Below are 12,134 nucleotides of genomic sequence, written 5' to 3'. Positions count from 1 at the left end.
GGGACTCACGCACACACAGCGAAGGAGGGACACGCTCATGCACACAGCGAGGGAGGGACACATGCACGCACACAGCGAGGGGGACACACACGCACTCAGCGAGGGGGAGGACACACGCACACAGCGAGGGGGGGACCCATGCACACAGCGGGGGGTGGACACACGCACACAGCGAGGGGGGAACACGCTCGCACACAGCGAAGGAGGGACACGCTCACGCACACAGCGAGGGGGGGACTCACGCACACAGCGAGGGGGGGACTCACGCACACAGCGAGGGGGGGGACACACTCACACAGCGAGGGGGGGACACACTCACACAGCGAGGGGGGGACACACTCACACAGCGAGGGGGGGACACACTCTCGCACACAGCGAGGGGGGACTCACGCACACAGCGAGGGGGGGACTCACGCACACAGCGAGGGGTGTCTCACGCACACAGCGAGGGGGGACTCACGCACACAGCGAGGGGGGACTCACGCACACAGCGAGGGGGGTCTCACGCACACAGCGAGGGGGGTCTCACGCACACAGCGAGGGGGGTCTCACGCACACAGCGAGGGGGGACTCACGCACACAGCGAGGGGGGACTCACGCACACAGCGAGGGGGGACTCACGCACACAGCGAGGGGGGACTCACGCACACAGCGAGGGGGGACTCACGCACACAGCGAGGGGGGACTCACGCACACAGCGAGGGGGGTCTCACGCACACAGCGAAGGAGGGACATGCTCACGCACACAACAAGGGGGGGACACAAGCACACAGCGAGGGGGGGGACTCACGCACACAGCAAGGGGGGGGACTCACGCACACAGCAAGGGGGGGGACTCACGCACACAGCAAGGGGGGGGACTCACGCACACAGCAAGGGGGGGGACTCACGCACACAGCAAGGGGGGGGACTCACGCACACAGCAAGGGGGGGGACTCACGCACACAGCAAGGGGGGGGACTCACGCACACAGCAAGGGGGGGGACTCACGCACACAGCAAGGGGGGGGACTCACGCACACAGCAAGGGGGGGGACTCACGCACACAGCAAGGGGGGGGACTCACGCACACAGCAAGGGGGGGGACTCACGCACACAGCAAGGGGGGGGGACTCACGCACACAGCAAGGGGGGGGACTCACGCACACAGCAAGGGGGGGGACTCACGCACACAGCAAGGGGGGGGACTCACGCACACAGCAAGGGGGGGGACTCACGCACACAGCAAGGGGGGGGGACTCACGCACACAGCAAGGGGGGGGACTCACGCACACAGCAAGGGGCGGGACTCACGCACACAGCAAGGGGCGGGACTCACGCACACAGCAAGGGGCGGGACTCACGCACACAGCAAGGGGCGGGACTCACGCACACAGCAAGGGGCGGGACTCACGCACACAGCGAAGGAGGGACATGCTCACGCACACAGCGAAGGAGGGACATGCACGCACACAGCGAGGGGGGGACAGGCACGCACACATCGAGGGGGGGAAACGCACGCACACACAGCGATGGGGGGGACACGCACACAGTGTAGGGGGGGACACACGCACACAGTGTAGGGGGGGGACTCACGCACACAGCGAGGGGGGGGACAGGCACGCACACAGCGAGGGGGGGGACAGGCACGCACACAGCGAGGGGGGGACAGGCACGCACACAGCGAGGGGGGGACAGGCACGCACACAGCGAGGGGGGGACAGGCACGCACACAGCGAGGGGGGGACAGGCACGCACACAGCGAGGGGGGGACAGGCACGCACACAGCGAGGGGGGGACAGGCACGCACACAGCGAGGGGGGGACAGGCACGCACACAGCGAGGGGGGGACAGGCACGCACACAGCGAGGGGGGGGACAGGCACGCACACAGCGAGGGGGGGACAGGCACGCACACAGCGAGGGGGGGACAGGCACGCACACAGCGAGGGGGGGACACGCACGCACACAGCGAGGGGGGGACACGCACGCACACAGCGAGGGGGGGGACTCACGCACACAGCGAGGGGGGGACACACAGTGAGTGAGTAATATGCATACACACACATACAGAGTGAGGGGAGGACACCATCACACACTGCAAGAGGGGCGCGCGCACACACACACACAGCGAGGTTGAGACACGCAGACAGAGCAAGGGTGAGACATGTGCTCAGAAAGCGAGAGGGGATACACACACAAAGTGAGGGAGGGACATGCACACACACATGGTGAGGGAGGGACATGCTCACACACAACGAGGGAGGTACAAAACACACACAGTGAGGAGAATTACACACACACAGCATGGGAAGGGGACACACACACGCATACAGACACATATACACAGAACAATGGAGGGACACGTGCACACACAGTGATGTGTCTCCTCGGACATATCATCGTCCAGCTCTCACTGCAGTCTGCTCCCTCACAGTGTCACCGTCTCTGTGACTCCCAGGTACAACTAGGCCTCGATCCTCAGTGCGGATTTATATTCTCCCAGGTGAGAGTCAGCCTCATGCTCCTGCTCCAAGTTGGTCCCTCACACGGTCCCTCCCTCTGTGACTCGGTGCTGATTTCGAGGCTCGTGCTCTGCTTTTTATCCAACTCCAAGTCCCAGTCGGTCCCGACCCTCGCTGCTGATTTATATTCTCCTGCTCTGTGCTGCACTCTCTCAGGTTCTCTCCCCTTGTGACTCCCAGGTAATGGTAGGCCTCAAGCCTCAGCTGAGATTTATTACACCCCATTCCACACTGCTCTCTTACAGGATCGCCGTTGTGCCTGGAAGACAGTGGGAAAGAGGAGGATTAGACAGAGCAGAGGGTGATACAGTGATTGAGGGAGCTGTAGGGGATGAAACAGGTTATCGGGGAGCTAGGCAGACCTGCAGTAACTAAAGAACGTTACTGGAAGATACAGCGAGAGTTGGAGACACTGAAGAAGGTAAAGGAAATAGAGAGATGGTGGATTGTTCATGACGGAGCTTTGTAGAGTCGAAAGGGCTTCAAAGTTTGGGAGAAGATCTGGAGCTCGGGTGCTCGTTGTTGTGGTTCTGTTCACCGAGCTGGGAATTTGTGTTGCAAACATTTCATCCCCTGTCTGGGTGACATCCTCAGGGAGCCTCCTGTGAAGCGCTTCTGTGATCTTTCCTCCGGCAACTATAGTGGTTTGTATCTGCCGCTTCCGGTTGTAAGTTCCAGCTGTCCGCTGTAGTGGCCGGTATATTGGGTCCAGGTTGATGTGTTTATTAATTGAATCTGTGGATGAGTGCCATGCCTCCAGGAATTCCCAGGATGTTCTCTGTTTGGCTTGTCCTATAATAGTAGTGTTGTCCCAGTCGAATTCATGTTGCTTGTCATCTGCGTGTGTGGCTACTAAGGATAGCTGGTCGTGTCGTTTCGTAGCTAGTTGGTGTTCATGGATACGGATCGTTAGCTGTCTTCCTGTTTGTCCTATGTAGTGTTTTGTGCCGTCCTTGCATGGGGTATTGTACACTACGTTGGTTTTGCTCATGTTGGGTATCGGGTCCTTCGTCCTGGTGAGTTGTCTGAGAGTAGCTGTTGGTTTGTGTGCTGTTATGAGTCCTAGTGGTCGCAGTAGTCTGGCTGTCAGTTCGGAAATGTTCTTGATATATGGTAGTGTGGCTAGTCCTTTGGGTCGTGGCATGTCTTCATTCCATTGTCTTTCCCCGAGGCATCTGTGGATGAAATTGTGTGGAGTTTGACCCCACCCCACAGCTCACCAATAGGATAAACAACACACTGAGAAACCTACAAAAAAAACGGACAGATAACCAGGTTTGAACTAGAGAGAATGAAAACTGAAAGCAACAACACCCCCAGATTCTATGGACTACCCAAAGTGCACAAACCAGCCATCCCACTCAGACCCATCGTATCGCTACCAGGGACACCATCACACAAACTGGCTCAAGAACTACAGCAGAAACTGAAACACCTGATCAGCGGATCCAGACACTCTGTACAGTCAACACAGGAATTCTTGGACATCCTCAGAAATATACACATAGACAAGGAAGAAACTATGGTCTCATTCGATGTAATGGCACTGTTCACCTCTATCGACAAAACCCTAGCCAGAGAAACAATAGCCAACCTGCTGGACAAACAGAACAGACAACAGGACGTTGAACCCATCAACAAAGACGGCATACTCAAACCACTGGACCTGGGCCTCACAACACACTTCACATTCAACAACCAAATATATGAACAAATCAACGGCACACCCATGGGCTCACCCATCTCTGGACTCATAGCACAAGCAATAATGCAAAGGTTCGAACAAACAGTCTTACTGCAAATTCAACCCAAACTCTGTGTCAGATATGTAGATGACACCTTTGTAATCGTTAAAAACACAGAAATAGAGAACACACACCGGATCATCAACGCCACACTCACAGGAATCCGATTCACTAGAGAGGAAGAAAAGGACAACCAACTCCCATTCCTAGACGGGACGGTACAGAGAACACCGAATGAAAAATTCACCACAAAGGTATACAGGAAAGCCACACACACAGACCAAGTCCTGAACTATGAAAGAAACCAACCCAACACACACAAAAGAAGTTGCATCAAGACACTGTTCAAAAGGGCCACAACATACTGCAGTACACCAGAACTGCAAGAAGAGGAAGAAGAACACCTCTACAATGTATTCGCCAAAAACGGATACCCCCGCAATTTCATTAGGGACTGTCTGTATGGATTTGCTCGATGACTGTCCTCTGATATTGATGAGGGCAGTGCAGATGGTGTGGTTTATATGGAGTTCATTAAGGTCTTTGTCAAGGTCCCACACGGAAGGCTGGTCCAAAAGGGAAGAGCCCATGGGATACAAGGTAAGTTGGTGAATTGGGTTCACAATTGGTGGAGGGTTGGTTTTGTGATTGAAAGCCTTTGCCCAGCGGGTGTACCACAGGGATCTGTGCAGGAGCCATTGCTGGCTGTTACATACATTAATAACTTGGATATCAAAGCAGAAGGAATCATTAGTGGTTTGCAGATAACATGAAAGGTGAGGGTGTTGTCCATAGTGAGGGGGATGGACTCAGGCTGCAGTCTGATATCGAACAGATGATAAACTGAGCAGAGTAATGACAGACCGAGTTTACTTCTGATCACTGTAAGGTAATACACTGTGGGAAATCTCATAAATGAATGATATCCATCATGAATGGTAGGTCCTCCTGGAGTACTGAGGAACACAGGGACCTTGGTGGGCAAGTCCCTGGATGTCTGAAGGTGTCAGCACAGGTAGACAGGGTGGGGAATACACCTGAACTGGGAGCAGGAGGGGGACCCACATCCTGGTGGGGAATGTTGCTGGAGCTGCTCAAGGGGATTTAAACTCGTCTGGCAGGGCTGTGTGACCCCAAAGAGTCGTAAGGCCAGAAAGAAAGTTGAGGCTGGTACAAATGTTCAAGAGAAGAATATAAGTAGACAAGGGAGGGCAAGGACATAGCAGACAATTAGGGAAAACTGGTGGATTAAACTGCAGTTATTTCAATACAAAAGGCCAGACAGATAAGGCAGATGAACCCAGAGCATGGATGGGAACATGGGATTGGGATCCCATAGATATTACAGAAACACAGCTGAGGGAGCAACAGGAGCAGCAGCTCAATGTTCCGGAGACAGATACTACAGGAAGGATAGAACAGGAGGCACAACAGGAGGAAAGCTGGTGGGTTTGATTGGGGGGAAACATCCCAGCAGTACCTAGAGGGAGGATTCATGTAGAATCGCCCAGTTAAACGATATTAGTGGAACCGAGAAATAAAAATTGGTCATTAGTTTTCTACGGTCGGACTACAGCGATAGGCAATGGGAGATGGAGGAGCAAACATGTCAGGAGATTTCAGATATCTCTTAGAATAATAGGGTTGTAATGATAGGGGATCTTAACTGTTCCAAACCTGGACTGGGATTGCTACTAAGTTAAGCATTTGAATGGAAGGTATTTGTTAAGTGTGTTCCGAAAACTCCCAGTCATTATGTAAGTGGCCCAACTGGAGAATGGGGCTAAACCTGACCTCCCCTTGGGAAACAAGGCAGGGAACGGGACTGAGGTGTTAGTGGGGGAGCACTTTGGAAAGTTACCACAATTGTATTAGATTGAAAATAGCGATGGAAAAGGACAGGCCTGGTCCACAAGTTAAAGTTATTCAATGGAGCAAAATAGTATTAGACAGGAATTTTTAAAGTAGATCTGGGGAGGCTATTTGCAGATAAAGGGAAGTCTGGCAAGTAGGAATATTTTAAACCCGAGATAAAAGGAGCGTTCAGGGCCAGCGTGTTCCTGTTAGTGTGCAGCTCAATGCTGACTGAATTAGGAAACACTGGCTGAGATTCGAGGCTGTGATCAAGGAAAAAAAGGGGTCACATGTCAGATATAACTGGCTGACTCAAGGGAATCCCTTCAGGAGCATCGGGGCTGTAGGAATACACTTAGAATGGAAATCAGGAATGAAAAAGGGGACATGAGATCGCTTTGGCAGAGACAGTTAAGGAGAATCCAAAGAGACTCTACAAGTGTATAAAGAGCAAAAGAAGAGCTCGGGACAAACCCGGTCTCCTTAATGATCAATGAAGGCAACGATGTGTGAAACGACAAGATCCAAAACAAATATTTCACTTTGGAACTTACTGTGGATAAAGACTGGGGCGCTCAGGGAACTAAACAGTGTTTGGCCTGACAACTATTGGAATACTGTGTGTAATTCTGGTCTCAATGCCATCGGAAGGATATCGTGGAACATGAAAGGGTTCAGAAGAAATGACCAAAGATGTTGCCAGGGTTGGAGGGTTTGTGCTTCAGGGAAAAGCCTGAATAGGCTGGGGCTGTTTTCACTTGAACATGGGAGGCTGAGGAGTTAACCGATAAAAGGTGTTTAAAATCATGGTGGTCATCGACAGGGTCAATAGACAAGGTCATTTCCCCAGGCAAGGGAAACTTTTCAAAGGGGTCTAAAGGACAACTGGCTCCCGCAGAGTGGATGGAATAAGCTGCCAGAGCAAATAGTGGAGGCTGATAGAAATACATTTAAAAGGCATGTGGATGGGTGTATGAATAGCAAGGGTTCAGAGGGATATTGGGAAAATTGTGGCAAATGTGACTAGAAACGTCATGCAGGAGTTGGTCCGAAGGGCCTGTTTCGTGCTGTACATCTCTATGACTCAATGTCTTGAAATGAGTCCACATTATAGAAAAGGAGGTGCTCAAGGTTTTAAAACACACAGGTAGATAAATCCCCAGGACCTGATCAAATGGATCTCAGGACATTGTGGGAAGCTGGTGAAGAAATTGTAGGCCCCCTAGCAGATATATTTGTACCATAGAGAGCTATGTGTGATAGGCAGGTAGACTGGAGGGTGGCATTGTGGACAGTGAAGGTTTTCTGAGATTACAAAGGGATCCTGATGAAATGTGTGAATGGCTGAAAAACTGTAGATGGAGTTCAATCTGAATAAATGCGAGGAAATGCATTTGGTACAACAAACACATGCAGGACTTATACAATTAATGGCAAAACCTTCGGTAGTGTTGTAGAACAGAGAGAACTCAGGGTTCAGCTACATAATTCTTTGAAGTTTGCAACATGGAGAGACAGGATAGTTTAAAAAAAGGTGCTGGCCTCACTTGCTTTCATTGCTCAGTCCTTTGGATATCGGAGTTGGGAAGTCGCATTGAGATTATACAGGCCATTGGTGAGTCCTCTTCTGGAATACTGTGTCCAGTTCTGGTCGCCCAGTTATAGGAAGGATATTATTAAGTTGGAAAGGGTTGAGAGGAGGTTTACTGGGATGTGGCTGGGTACAAAAGGCTTCAGTATAAAGAAAGGCTGAATAGGTTGGTATTTTTCACTGAAACCTGAATGTTGACAGATGACCTCATAGAAGTTTATAAAATCATGAGGGGGATAGAGTTAATGGGAGTTATATTTCCCCTTGGACAGGGGAGTTTCAAGACAAGGCACTACATTTTTAAGTTTAGAGGAGAGACATTTTAAAAAAAGACATGAGGCACATTGTTACACAGAGGGTGGGTTGTGTGTGAAATGAACTTCCTAAGGAAGGGGTGAACATGGGGACAATTACAACGTTCAAAAGACATTTGGATTAGTACAGGAATAGGAAAGGTTTGAAGGGATATGACCCAGGAACAGGCAGGTGGGATGAGATCCGTTTTAGAGTATGGTTAGCGTTAACTGAACAGTGCGGTATGACTCTGACTATGAATATAATCTTTTGTCAATAATTAAGAAAGGCTGCAAGAGAAAGCCAGGGAACTACAGACTGATGAGCGAGACATCAGGGTGGGTCAGTTGTTCGAGGTCATTCTGAGAGGTAGGCCTTGGAAAGACAAGGCCTAATTACAGACAGCCAGCATGGCTTTGTGCGTGGGATAACATGTCCCACAAACTTGACTGGAGTTTGCTCAAGATGTGACCAAAAAGATAGATGAAGGCAGAGCAACAGACGTTGTTTCTGGCTTCTGCAAACCCTTGTTCAGGGTGTAACATGATACATTGGTTAGTAAGGTTAGATCACAAGGGATCAGGGAGAGCTAGCCAACTGGATACAAAATGGGATGACAGTGGGAGACAGAGGGTGGGGGGAGAGGGTTGTTGTTCAGACTGGGGCCTCTGACCAGCGGTGTGCTGTAAGGACTGGTGCTGGGACCACTGTTGTGCACCACTTACATAAACAACTAGAGTGAAAATATAGGTGTCCCTGTTAGTATGTTTATGGATACCAAGATTAGTGGAAGAGTGGGCAGAGAATATAGTTATCGAAAGGGATGTTAATCAACTGGGCCAAGGAATGAAAGATGGAATTTAATTCAGGTATTGGATTTAGTTCAGACAAACCAGGGAGGACTAACACGGGTAATGGTTGGGCCCTGGGCAGTATTTTAGAAAAAAAGAGACACCAGGGGGTGCAGTTACATTGTTCCTTGGACTGGCATCACAGGGCGACAGGGTGTTGAAAGCGGCAATTGGCACACTTGTCTTCATTGGTCAGAGCATTGAGAACATGAGTTGGAGATATTGGTAACACTGTCGTCAATATTTCTCCTGGGCAGAGGAGGCCACGGGGTGACCTTATAAAGGTTTATGAAACTATGTATAGTCTAAGTAAGGTAAATTGCCAAGGGTAGGTGAGTCCAAAGCTAGAGGCATAAACGTGAGGTAAGAGAACAAGGATTTAAAGAGGGAGCTGAGGGGCAACATTATCCACAGAGGATGGTGCACAGACAGAATGGACTGCCAGAGGAAATGGTAAAAACAAGTACAATTACAACACGGAAAAGACACTCGGGCAGGTACATGGAGAGGAGAAGGTTTGAAGGGATATGGGCCAAACACAGGCAAATGCGACTCATTCCATTCAGGAAATCTCAGCCGAAGAGTCATGCCGCACAGAAACAGACCCGATGTCTCCAGTTCATGGAGGAGGAGACTATCGAGACAAGGCATGTTGTAGAGACTGAAGCAAGTTACAGCGATACGAATGGTCATCTAGATGAGAGGTTTCAAATATGTGAAATAATTGGTGAGAGGGGAGGAGATGACAGAGATAGGAACAGTTATAGGAGTTAGAATGATTGAAGACACTGGTCATCAATACAAGCCATAGATACAGTGTTGGAGAGGGAATAGGGAACAGAAAGATCCCAGGCAGCATTACCACCCTCTCGTGGGAGGCCTGCTTTCCCCTCAGTTGTTCTGATGCTCCCTAAGAAAGCACAGGCCTGGACTGATAACTGGGAACTCTCGATGCTGTCTCATTACAACAAAACTTGCAGCAGGCGTGGTGATTGAGCCTGGGGTGTGTCTGTACTGTGCTCCCCCTGCAGCACTTTCTCTATGTCATGTCTTGTTAGCTGATGTTTGGATCCCTCTGCTCTGTGCACTGGAATGATCTTACCTGGCAGCAGGATTTATTGAAGACTCCCGACCTCCCTGACTTTGTCTTTCTGGCTGACCAACCATCGTCCCAACCAGTCGTTGGCCAGTCTATTGAGTCAAGAACACCATGGGTACCTGTAGAAGACACAGAAATAGGCAAAATGGGAAATTAGACGAATGCTTTGAAGGTTACACATACAGAATGGCACTGAGCCCACAGAGATCTGGAAAATCCTGACCTGTGTTGCCTCATCTCTCTGGAGTGGAGAATTCTGTTGGCTTATGATCTGGAGTAGCTTCAAAAGTGAGAGACGCTGACAGAGGCTGCAATTAGACACACACAGTGAGGGATACCACATGGAGAGGTACTGAGTCACATCACCAGAGTGCCGGCTCAAACAATTGTGCAGGAAGAAAGAGTTTTGATTCATGTTGCACTGTGATATACAAACTGTGAGCAGGTGAAGTGATGGCCTAGTGGCATTATTGTGTGACAATTTATCCAGAAACTCAGCAAGTGTTCTCTGGACACAGGTTCAAATCCCACCATTGCAAATGGTTGAATGTGAAGTAAATGCTTCAAAAATGATGTAATTAAAAACCTGTAAGTGAGTATTAAACAATTGCTGATGTTAATAAAAATCCATCGGATGCATTCCTGTCTTTAGTGAAGTAATCTGAGATGGGACTGGGATATCACAGGTATTACAGAAACAACAGCTGAGGGAGGGACAGGACAGGCAGCTCAATGTTCCAGGGGACAGATGCTGCAGGAAGGACAGAAGGGGAGCTGAGAGAGGAGGAGAGCTGCTGGTTCTGATTGGGTGAAACATCACAGCAGGACTGAGAGAGGATATTGCTGCAGGATCGCCCAGTGAAGCTGTGTTCGTGGGATTAATCAGTAACAATGGGGCTTCCCTTTCCTCTGATTGTTCTACAGACCCCGAGAGCCCCGCCCTCCTGCACCTTGACCTTCTCAAGATGGCGGCCATTAGCGCGCACTCTTCCCTCAAACAAATGGCGGCCGTGACTCTGGGCCCCTTCCCTGATCAGAGACCGCCGTCTCCTTACCCGGGCCTGGAGGGTCTTTTTCGAGTTATTTTTAACCTGATTCCAGGACTTGTGAAATCTCTCCGCTCCTTTCTCCCAGCTTGGCTCCCACACAGCAACTCTGAGCGCCGCTCTCTGAAGCTGATCGCAGCCGCTGCCGGAGAAAGCAGCTCCATGTCTATCTTTCTCAGTGACCTGATCAATGTGACAGTGCGCATGCTCTGTATGGAAACCAAACTGCGCGTGCGTCTGAGATTGCCAGTGAGTTTATCGACAATATTCATAACTGCACAGGATTATGGGTGAAATAATAGTCATTAACAAATGCTCTGTCGAGTTGCAATCATTGAGTGGTTTATATGCAAATAGATTGATCGATCCAATTTAACCATGCTAGCCAGATATGTAAATTACCAATTGTTCTGGGAGTTTCAAAATAAGTTTCTTACTCGACTTGTGTAAACCGACCTGTGAATTATTCTCAGCTTGTCCCCATACACTATTTCAAAATCACCCATGTGTTTCTCTCAGGATTGTTTAAATCTCCCTAATGTACGTTATCAGATTCACATCTCAACTATTTCTTAAAAATCTCACATTGATTCATGGGAGAGGTGTCATGCTCCACTGTGTCGTGAGGATGATCAATTCTGCAAAATAGTTTGCTTTCTGACCAATCCTGAAGCGTTCAACCCCGAGAATGCTTTGGTCCCGCTCCTCACTCACTCTGGTTGGCGGACCGGCCGCTGCTCGGTCCTCCAGTCCAGCCCCTTCCTCCCAATTGCAGAGTTGATTCAGGCGTGACTCAGCAGGCTCAGGGACAAGGGAAGTTAGAGTCGATGCCTTGTGATATCTTGAAACTATCCCGAATCTTGGATCGAGAGGCCTGAGAGGTGCAGGTGTCCCGAAGATATTCCCTAAAGTGCTCTGCTCGGAGGTGTCCAGTCTCCCCAATGTAGAGGAGACCGCATCGGGAGCAACGGATACAATAAATGATATTACTGGATGTGCAGGCAAAACTTTGAGGTAATTGGAAGGCTCCTTTAGGGCCTTGGATAGAGGTGAGGGAGGTAGTGTGGGCGCAGGTTTTGCAATTCTTGCAGTGGCAGGGGAAGGTGCCAGATTGGGAGTGTGGGTAGTGGGGGGGCGTGGACCTGACCAGGT

The 12,134-nt window shown here is 50.2% G+C and overlaps 1 long non-coding RNA gene across 3 annotated transcripts; it reads right to left on the bottom strand.

Annotated features, from left to right (window-relative positions):
* Positions 1 to 3,604: 3,604 nt before the first annotated feature.
* On the bottom strand, positions 3,605 to 11,078 carry LOC140471638 (uncharacterized). 3 transcript variants are annotated; one of them, XR_011957128.1, is made up of 4 exons: positions 10,992 to 11,078; positions 10,160 to 10,244; positions 9,940 to 10,055; positions 3,605 to 3,750 (listed from the first exon to the last, which is right to left on the bottom strand). It is a non-coding gene; the product is annotated as an uncharacterized lncRNA (long non-coding RNA). The 3 variants fall into 3 exon arrangements; XR_011957130.1 differs by having other exon boundaries at positions 11,028 to 11,074; XR_011957129.1 differs by having other exon boundaries at positions 3,623 to 3,677.
* Positions 11,079 to 12,134: the final 1,056 nt, after the last annotated feature.

This window comes from Chiloscyllium punctatum, unplaced genomic scaffold, assembly GCF_047496795.1.
Source record: "Chiloscyllium punctatum isolate Juve2018m unplaced genomic scaffold, sChiPun1.3 scaffold_136, whole genome shotgun sequence".
Taxonomy (NCBI): Eukaryota; Metazoa; Chordata; class Chondrichthyes; order Orectolobiformes; family Hemiscylliidae; genus Chiloscyllium; species Chiloscyllium punctatum.
This window is presented reverse-complemented; position numbering and strand designations above follow the sequence as displayed.